Below are 9,496 nucleotides of genomic sequence, written 5' to 3'. Positions count from 1 at the left end.
TATGTCAGGTTTTGGAATCATGGCTAGGATTTGGCATGTTAAACTAATGGCACAAAAAATGACCAAAATTTGACATTTTAAATTAGTGGCGGGAGAGACCCCAATTATCTAATGATTATTTGGATGGAGAAAAGTTATGATAGGAGGGCGAGGGGTGCTCATCTCAAAGGGAACACCTTATGGCGTAATTAATTAATCATTAGAATTATCAATAAAAATTTTGATTCAATGAAATTATATAAAAATAAAAATATAATAAAATTAATAATTACATTTTTAATTATAATTATAATTAATAATTAAGAAAATCTAGATCCATCTCAACTCCATATCTACCAAGGTCTAAGAGGGATCAAATGTCTTGAGATTAAAACCTCTATTAAAGTGAAAAGATATTTGGTCCTTCTCAGTGCTTGGTAAATCTAGAGTTAAGATGTATATAAGATGATTATATTGATATCTGGATATTTAATATTGAATATTATTATAGGGTGAGTTTAAATTAATCGTACTTTTTCATGACATATTAGATGTAATGTTCACAGAGGCCAAGAGGGATTAAATGTATTGAGATGAAAACCTCTTCTAGAGTGAAAAGAGATTTGATCCCTCTCAACATTTGGAATATATGGAGTTAATATGGATATATGATAGTTACATTGATATGCGAATTGTAAGCCTACCTCTTGCCCCCTTGGACTATTCTTGGGTAGTGGAAGGTGTTACTTTCATTGAACACAACCTCCATAGTCTCGTCATGGAAATGGGATCAAAAAAATTATATTTCCTCGAATTATTAAAACTTGGAATAAATACTACCATCATGTTCACCTTGTCAAGCTCTTATCGATGATATAAATTTTATCGAAATCTGACTCCTAGATCAAAATTTATGGCCATTTAAAATTTGGCCCATAAACCATTGCAACATCAACTAGGCACTACAACGTGGCCCCCATGTGATGCCAATGTGGTAATCCCACCCCACCCTGGGTAGCCCACTTCACCTTGCTATGCTAACATGTCTTTATTGTGCCCATGTGGAATTTTCCACATCAACTCTTTAACATGCCCCACCTGTTCGACACCTGAAGCGATTTGTAGCAAAATCATGTTATAAGGAAAAGTAACGAGTTCGGGACCATAAAGAAAATTAACTTTCCAACAACACCAAAGCCTCAAACCCTAAACACCCCCCCAAAACTAGCTCCAACTCTAAAATATTTCAAACAAAGGCCCACATCCAGGCCTCAAACGACTCCCACAGTTCATGCATTTCGACCCTTCATACCTCTAGTCCTGCAAGGTAGCTCGACCCTTGTCCCACATACAGGCTTTAATCTTATCAATTAGGCTTTTCACTATGAAGGCCCCAAACCTCTGGACCACCAGTCCCACTCACTATGAATTTCATTTATTTTGTTTTATAAACTATCTTAGTGTATTGTTTAAAGTCTTGTGCCTATGTGAATTTTTCAATTATTTTATCACGAGGTCCCTGTCATGCTTCAACATTATACTCATATATTTCAATTAAAGCCCAGGCCTACACTAAACTAGCCCAAGTTCAGGTTTGAAAGCCTCCACGCTATCATTATTTTAATTAAATATATTATATGAACAGGTGCCCAACCCAATCCAACCCATTCAAGTTTGGCCTCAATATGTGGTAAAGGTAGCCAATCCTCCTGAAGGCCTGACCACTGGAACCTTTCTAGTTCAGCCTAAAAACAACACTCAAAGGTACACTTTTTTTTATATCCTTACACCGGTTCGACCAGGTTCTCTTGAGAGCTCGGCCTTTGCCTCACACATGTTTAAACATAACTTCCCATTTCATAAGAAAACAAGATAAAACTAAATAATGAAACACCAATAAATGAATATGTACACAAGGACATAAATTCAGCCTCATACACAAAAATTATCACAACCATCTCTTATTAATAGCATGTTGTAACTTAGTAACAACAACACTAGGCCTTACTATTATGTCCATTCATAAGTTTTCATTCATTCAGTAAGGAAGGGAATGACCAACAAAACAAGTAGATTCCATGAAATCCATAAAAAAAAAAAAAAAAAAAAAACATTTAACATATTGAAACAACCTTCCTCCAACCACTGAGGCTCTATGTTTCTTATAGCATGCCAACCATGGGATTCACAAACACTACAACAACATAAATAAATACTTCAATGTTCAACTAAGTCATGAAATTACTATGAATATACTAGCAGTACATGGATTTCCAAATCCCTCATAATATAAGAACAAACACATGAAAATCTCATCCCAAGCATACAAGAATACATCATCTTGATCAAAAAATCATTAGTGCACCTCAAGCAACCACACATATCCATGCATACAACCTTGTAACCATTACAATATAGCATCCCATAGATCATAATCCTTACCATGTACATGGGCGTATTTGAGCATAACACTCACTATGATTGAAATAGATATTTATACAATAGTCTTGAACTAAATATACCCCCCCCAACACACACATAGTATATGAATTGTACCACTAAATAAGTCACATGCAACGAAGGTCACACCAGTAATCTACCTGAACCTTGAAGATATAAATATGGCTAACACCTCAAATACTCATGGAATCTAAGCATTCCATAAACATCTTGCATCAAACGAGTTAGTTTCCACTCATTCTCTTATTGACAAAATATAACTAAGGAGTATAAGGAAATAAATGAAAACATACTTGCTATAGACCATTATGCATTCAACCATCATATCTTCTGTAAGGATACTCAAGGTCAACTCCATCATATCAATTAGTCCATATTTTCCATAATCACACTAGATAACTAAATCATCCATAGTCATGTAATAAAACATGCGCTTATGCTTGAATGTACAAATGATAGTCATTGATTATTCATGTTACAAGCATTTACATGAATAGTAATATATCTAATTTATACCAAGATATTGGAAACAAGGGGAGTGAATTTGACTCTCCTGCAAACTATAGGCTAATATGCACTGCAATCTTTCTTGTAGATAACCACCCGTAAGCCAGATTCAGAGCATGAGTAAAGATGATCACAAGGGAATGTGCTACATCTAATCAATAACTTCCCAGGAATCCAAGGACCTCATAGTGATTCCACCTATAACCTCAATAATACTTTTCAAACCATTGTGGCTTGTTCTCAACAACAACAATTGTTCCTTCTCAAAAATTGATCATCTTTCTCTCTCTAGCTACAAAAACCATGTTAATCATTTAGCATGTTCCTTATTTCTGTTGGGCCTCTCTAATTTCATTTATGTGCATAGCAATACATCTTTGTACTCCTTCTCTTGGTCCCTTCCCTTAATTTTCTCCTTGTGCTTCCTCAAGGTTTTGACCATTCTAGCACCTTCCTGGAGAATAGTATGGTCATTCATCCTTATGCTTAGGTGCCCATACAACCATTAAAAATGCTTGTACATTTTTTGTCTTTTATTTCTGCAGGAGCCCTTACTCTTTCTTTATTACATATACTACTTCCTTTTTCTTTTGTAGGAAGCTAAATGGATTCTTAATTGCACTTGTTAGTATAGTCTTTTCCCAAGAACTCCCTCCAGCAACTTTCGCACTCAAGATTAGAATCGATGCACTCTACTTAGTGAGTCGTTGTATTACATTTTAAAATTATTTACATGAATCTAATTCATAATAAAATTACAAGAGGGATTAGTTAAAAGTGTTTTCAAAAACCCCACCCCTTTAGAGGAACATTGTCCTCAGTGTTTTGTTCTTGAACAAAAATTTAAGAGTGGTCTTTATAAACAAAACTCATTTATAACTACATTTACATTCATAATTCCTTTCCCAACAACTCAATTAGTATAGCACCCGATAAAATCAACCATTTTCTTAGTGGCTCTTTACAGTTCACAATGATTTCAATGCACCTAATTGAGCTTTGATGACTTTCTTTCTGGAGATTTTTCTACCTCCCATGTCTAGCGTTGTTTTCGACCACAGTTAATGCTTCTTTAGTGAACAACTTCACCTAATTGTTTCTCAGGACACACAATTTAACTATGATCCCAATCAACATTCTGATGACTCTTTAACACCAATTCATATGTAAATTTTGGTAGCCCCTTCTACGTTTCCTCAGTCTCTTTGGAGATATACTTCCTTTTCCATGTAGTCGCTCACCTTCCAATTTTATGTGTCCCCTTAATTTTTCCTAGTCCCTTGGGAAATCTTTCCCTTTGCAAGGATTCCTCACATTAGAAAAGGTATTCATACTAAAGCACTTTCCTACCTTAAAATAGTCACATTAGTCATAGCATACCTCATGGAAATCGGCGCATACAACCAAGTTCCAGTATCATTGCAATAGCCTTATGCTTAATTCTTTAACTATAGCACACTGCTTCACATTATGATATCATCAAGCTACCACTATTTGACTTGAAATCAACCTCATACGTTAATGTTGGAAGTTCAACGTTCCTCCTACATAATAGGTATCTGATTTTTATGAGATTCATCATAAGAGAGTTCCAGACCAATTTAAAGCATATATATACAAACAAATTTATTTGTGAGGCTAACCCTGGAATTTAAATTCAATTTAGATCACAAAAAAAAATCATATTATATCATAATTTCAAGTCACTACAAATCTAAAATTTAAACTAAATTAAATCATTGCCTCAATTGGGAATTTTGTTAAATCAAATATTTGATACTTGTATTTAGTTTTTCTTTCCTTGTTTGTCTCGTATGCACTGAATGGTTTTCTAGACTAGGTAACCACTCAACAGAGCTCACACTGCTCCACACATTATTTTCCTCTTTTCTTTTTGTCTCACACACATTGAATGGTTTTCCAGGCTAGGAAGGCACCCAATGGTCTATATGCTCCATGAGATATTTATCTTTGTCTTCATCTCCAATTCTATGAGTCATTTTCCAAATCAAGAAAGAACTCAACAATGCTCACACTATTCTATGCAGTCTTTTCATATAGGTCCAAATAAGCCCCCTCGCTCACTCACCTCCCAACAAGTGTGGACACTAATAATACTAGTAGTATTATGTTGATAGAAATATTATTTATCATCACACCTTCTAGGCCCATGAAACCCCCAATATTGGGTGGTCTACTTGTTCCAATATCATCACACATCTTAGGCTAAGGAAAACCCCAATCACGGGTGGTCTACCTGTCCCAATATCATCACACCTCCAAGCCCCAGGAAACCCGCAATCTTAGGTGGTCTTCTTATCCCAATATAATCATACCTCCCATGCTTAGGAAACCCCAAATCATGGGTATTCTACCTATCCAAAAGTAGCACTCAATGGCATATGGGCCTCATATGTTAGTATTTAGTATTCTTGTTGATATCAAAATCAACTTTTCATTATCATAGAGAAAATATAAACATGGGAACATGATATCACAAAGAAATAATGATCATCAACAAGAATGTGCACTTGTTAAACATATTCATCACATGGAAATCCTATTGGATAACTTCATTATATTATCCCAAACATTCCATTCACATATTCTTCAAGTTTTATAAGGATAACCAATCATTTTTCAACAAGAATGAATCCTGACAACAACCTTTCAAAAATAATGGTATTACATAAATTCCTTAATCATCAACATGTTCATGAAGCATAACATATTCAAAGAATGTAAGCGTTGAAAAACCTCTTGGATCCACGCAAACCATGAATAAAATTGAAACATATCAATTTCCAACTCGGCCAAAGGAATTATTTACCTAATGCCTTATATTTAGATTATTACCTTGCTGTCATTACCAATGTGTTGTAGATGCTACAACGTCATCCAAAATTTTGGCTTACACTCAATGTTAGAGCCATCCTTAGTCTTTTACATTGATGTTATGAAGACTGAATCTTATTTCATGAACTTTCTTGAAGTATCTTGTTCCCTTTTGCATGTGGAGTAAACTATTGTCTTTTGGCATGTTTGGCTGTCGTGCAATATGTACAAGCCTATTTTGGTGGTTTCAAGGGTCTACCTTTGTGTATATGAGTTGTTATAACTATGTGAACATCTATCGCACTCATTGACAAAGTTCTAAGCACTCTCACACAAGTGTTTTCATGGTCATCCCAAATTCTATATTAATTTCACATTTGTCGTAAATATGCCGCACAAAGGGAAATTATTGTTTCATGCATTTGGATGATCTATGTTTTCATGTCATCAAAATATCTTAAGTGTTTGATCACAATTAAAGTTCATCACTATTCACACCGATCTCGCCAAACCCAAACTTAATCATTTTCAAAAAACCTTTGTGACTAAGCAACCTAGCTTCACTCAGCCTTTCCTGAGCTGTGTATTGCACAATATCAATCCTCTAGATATGACCTTGCTGTTTGGCACTACGAAATGTGCAGTTCTTGCATCCTAGGACTGTTGCACTACACAGTTTCTATGCCCAATCTACCACCTTGACCTCTAGAATTGTGAAGTCATGTCCCCAGCCTAGCTTAAACTACGCACATCACATCCTCAATACTCAACTTCATCCCTTGAGCCCTTGAACTATGCAACTACATAATTTTTCAACCTTCCTTGGCTCCTATAACTATGCAGTTAGCTCTCCCAATGCCCATTCCCTCAGACTGTCCCAATGGCTCCAGAAACTGCATAGTATTGTCCCTCAGACCTGCCTAAATAGCATACTACGTAGTCTCATGGCTCATGCTTTTCTCCTGGATGATGGAACTACACACCTTGAAATCACTGAATGCCTCTACCCATCCTGTCACATGTTTTGGGCTCAGTCGGTGGATTAGAATGCATCATCTTAGACTATGGAATTTTCAGATTGATGTCGTCTCGTCATGAGTGAATTTCAGGAACATGTACCCTATCATGTCATGGAAATATGATGGAGGAGGAGAATGATGCAGGAATCAATCATTTGAGGAATCTCAACAATCGGCCCCACGTTTCACCATTTATTTAACAGTTTGACCTTCTCTTTTATAATCGGATTGCCTTTGTAAAAGCCCAAAACAATGATATTTCCACTTTTAAATAGAATTTCTCAGCGGTACACCGTAGATCACAACCTAAATGATCCAACGGTCTGAATTAAATCGAAAGTCACAAGTCACAAGGTTCCCAGTCTAGTGCTTTCCCGTTTGTATTATTGCGATGCGATTTATTTCACTGATCGAATCGCATATCGGCCATCGTAGTTTCCCCAGGCTTGAGGCCCATTTCCTTTGTAATGAAATATTGCGAGGTGATGTATCACAATCGCATATCGCACTCTCTCTACAGTCGGATCTGATAACACATGAAGGCTTTCGGCGATGTGATATTTTAGCGATTGCACTTCGCAACTTGTTAAGCCCTGCGTTCTGATCACACACCGATGTTTTACTGCGTTGTGATATTATAGTGATCGCTCATCGCAATTATTCAAGGCTTGAGGTTCGCCCTTCTTATAAACAATCTTGCGATGCGATATGTGGTGATCCAATAATTGGCGGGATTTCCATTGTTGTTTGGGACTTAGATCAACGGTTGAAATCTTAAGTGCTCAACACTATTAGTAATACAAAAGGTTGTGATTTCTTTTAACTCTGTGTTTTATATCGTAGAACATGAAAACAAAGAAATATTCAACTCCATCCCGAATACAAATAATCAGAAGTGAAACAAGAATTTCAGCAACATCATTATATAGACACACACACGACATTAATTATTCATTATAAACAAATGGTTATAGAGTCTTGCCTTTGGCTCTATTATAGCAATTAAAAGACCTATGTTTCAATCGGTAAATCCACGCGCTATTACTTGACTCTCACTCCATTCAATCCTCTCTCTCTCTGTCCTTCTATCTACATTACATTTTTCTTATTTTTATTAATCCCATCCTGTCTAACAACTCAATCCCTATTCTTAAACAATCTAACAGTCAAATCACTATTTTCTAGCTATATCACACACCTATGCTATCAACTTATCTTTGAATCTAAAATAATACAATTTCTAACTATTAGAATAATGAAATACAACTCATTTCTTGAGAGATCCAACCCTCTCAGTAAAACTGACTTTTGACCACTCAAATCAATTAAATTCAACTTGTTTAGCCACAACATGTGAATAAAATTTCACATTGCTGGCTAAGTCTAGATGCTCTTGTATCAGACTCCCGGGGAAGAAAGAAATCATCCTTCATATTTTCAGGGCTTACTCCATACTTCTGCAATTCTATTGTGGTTAACTAGCTAGCATCCTCCACTGGCTATCCTTTCCATTTGACTAGATACTGAAAATAATTCTGCCCCTTGGTTCTTTTGGATAATCTTTTGTCCAAAACAGCTTCTACTTTTTTCTTAGCTGTCTTTGGCATTTGTTCTTCCCAGTTCAAGGTTTGAACTTCATCTTCTGTAGTTTCCTCCTTTAGCTTTATCTCTGTCTCTTTGTATTGATACAAATCTGCAATACTGAAAATAGGCATTATCCCAATCCCTTCTCGCAATTCAATTTCATATGCATTAGCTGAAAATTTTCTTACAATTCTACATGGTCCTATCTTTTTCATCTTTAGTTTATTGTAAGTCTTAGTAGGAAATCTTTCTTTTCTCAAATATACCATTACTAAATCTCCCACTTGGAATTCTTTTTCCCTTATTTTCATGTCCACTCTCTGTTTGTATCTGCTACTACTTTCCTATAATCTGCTTTTGACATCTTCTTGTAGTCTTTTCATCTCCTCCACAAACTCTTCATCTTTTGCGCTTCCTATCTCCTGTTTACCCAACTTTCTGAGCTCATACACACCTCTTATATTCGTTCCAAAAATAATCTGAGATGGACTCATTCTAGTACTTCACTTTTGAGTTTCATTATAAGCAAACTTAGCCTGAGCTAGTGCTAAATCCCACTGCTTAGGATTTTGATACACTAGACTTCTCAATATGTTTCCCAAGCTCTAGTTTACTACTTCGGTCTATCCATCTGTTTGAGGATGGTATGTTGAACTAAAACTAAGGTTAGCTCCTAGTTTCTTTCAAAGAGTTCTCCAAAAATTCCCTACAAACTTTGTATCTTGATCAGACACAATACTTACAAGTAACCCAAGTAGTCTTACAATTTTCGAAAAAAATAGATTAGCTATATGTGTCGCATCACTAGTCCTCTTACAAGCAATGAAGTGTGCCATTTTGGAAAATATATCTACTACAACATAAACGGAATCATTCCCTCTCTGAGTTTTTGGTAATCCCAAAACAAAATCCATGCTAATTGCATCCCATGGTCGGTCTGGTATTAGCAATGGTTGGTACAATCCTATATTCTGGCTCCTTCCTTTAGCATGTTGACATATCCTGCACTTCTCAACAAATCTCTTAACATTAGTTTGCATTTTTGGCCAATAATTAAAAACATTCACCTGAGCAAAGGTTTTATCTTGTCCAAAGTGACCAGATAATCCTCC

The sequence above is a fragment of the Pinus tabuliformis genome, chromosome 3_1, assembly GCF_031772625.1.
Source record: "Pinus tabuliformis cultivar Carrire ecotype Pingquan chromosome 3_1, CPIR1, whole genome shotgun sequence".
In the NCBI taxonomy this organism is placed as follows: domain Eukaryota; kingdom Viridiplantae; phylum Streptophyta; class Pinopsida; order Pinales; family Pinaceae; genus Pinus; species Pinus tabuliformis.
Note: the sequence above shows the minus strand (reverse complement) of the source record.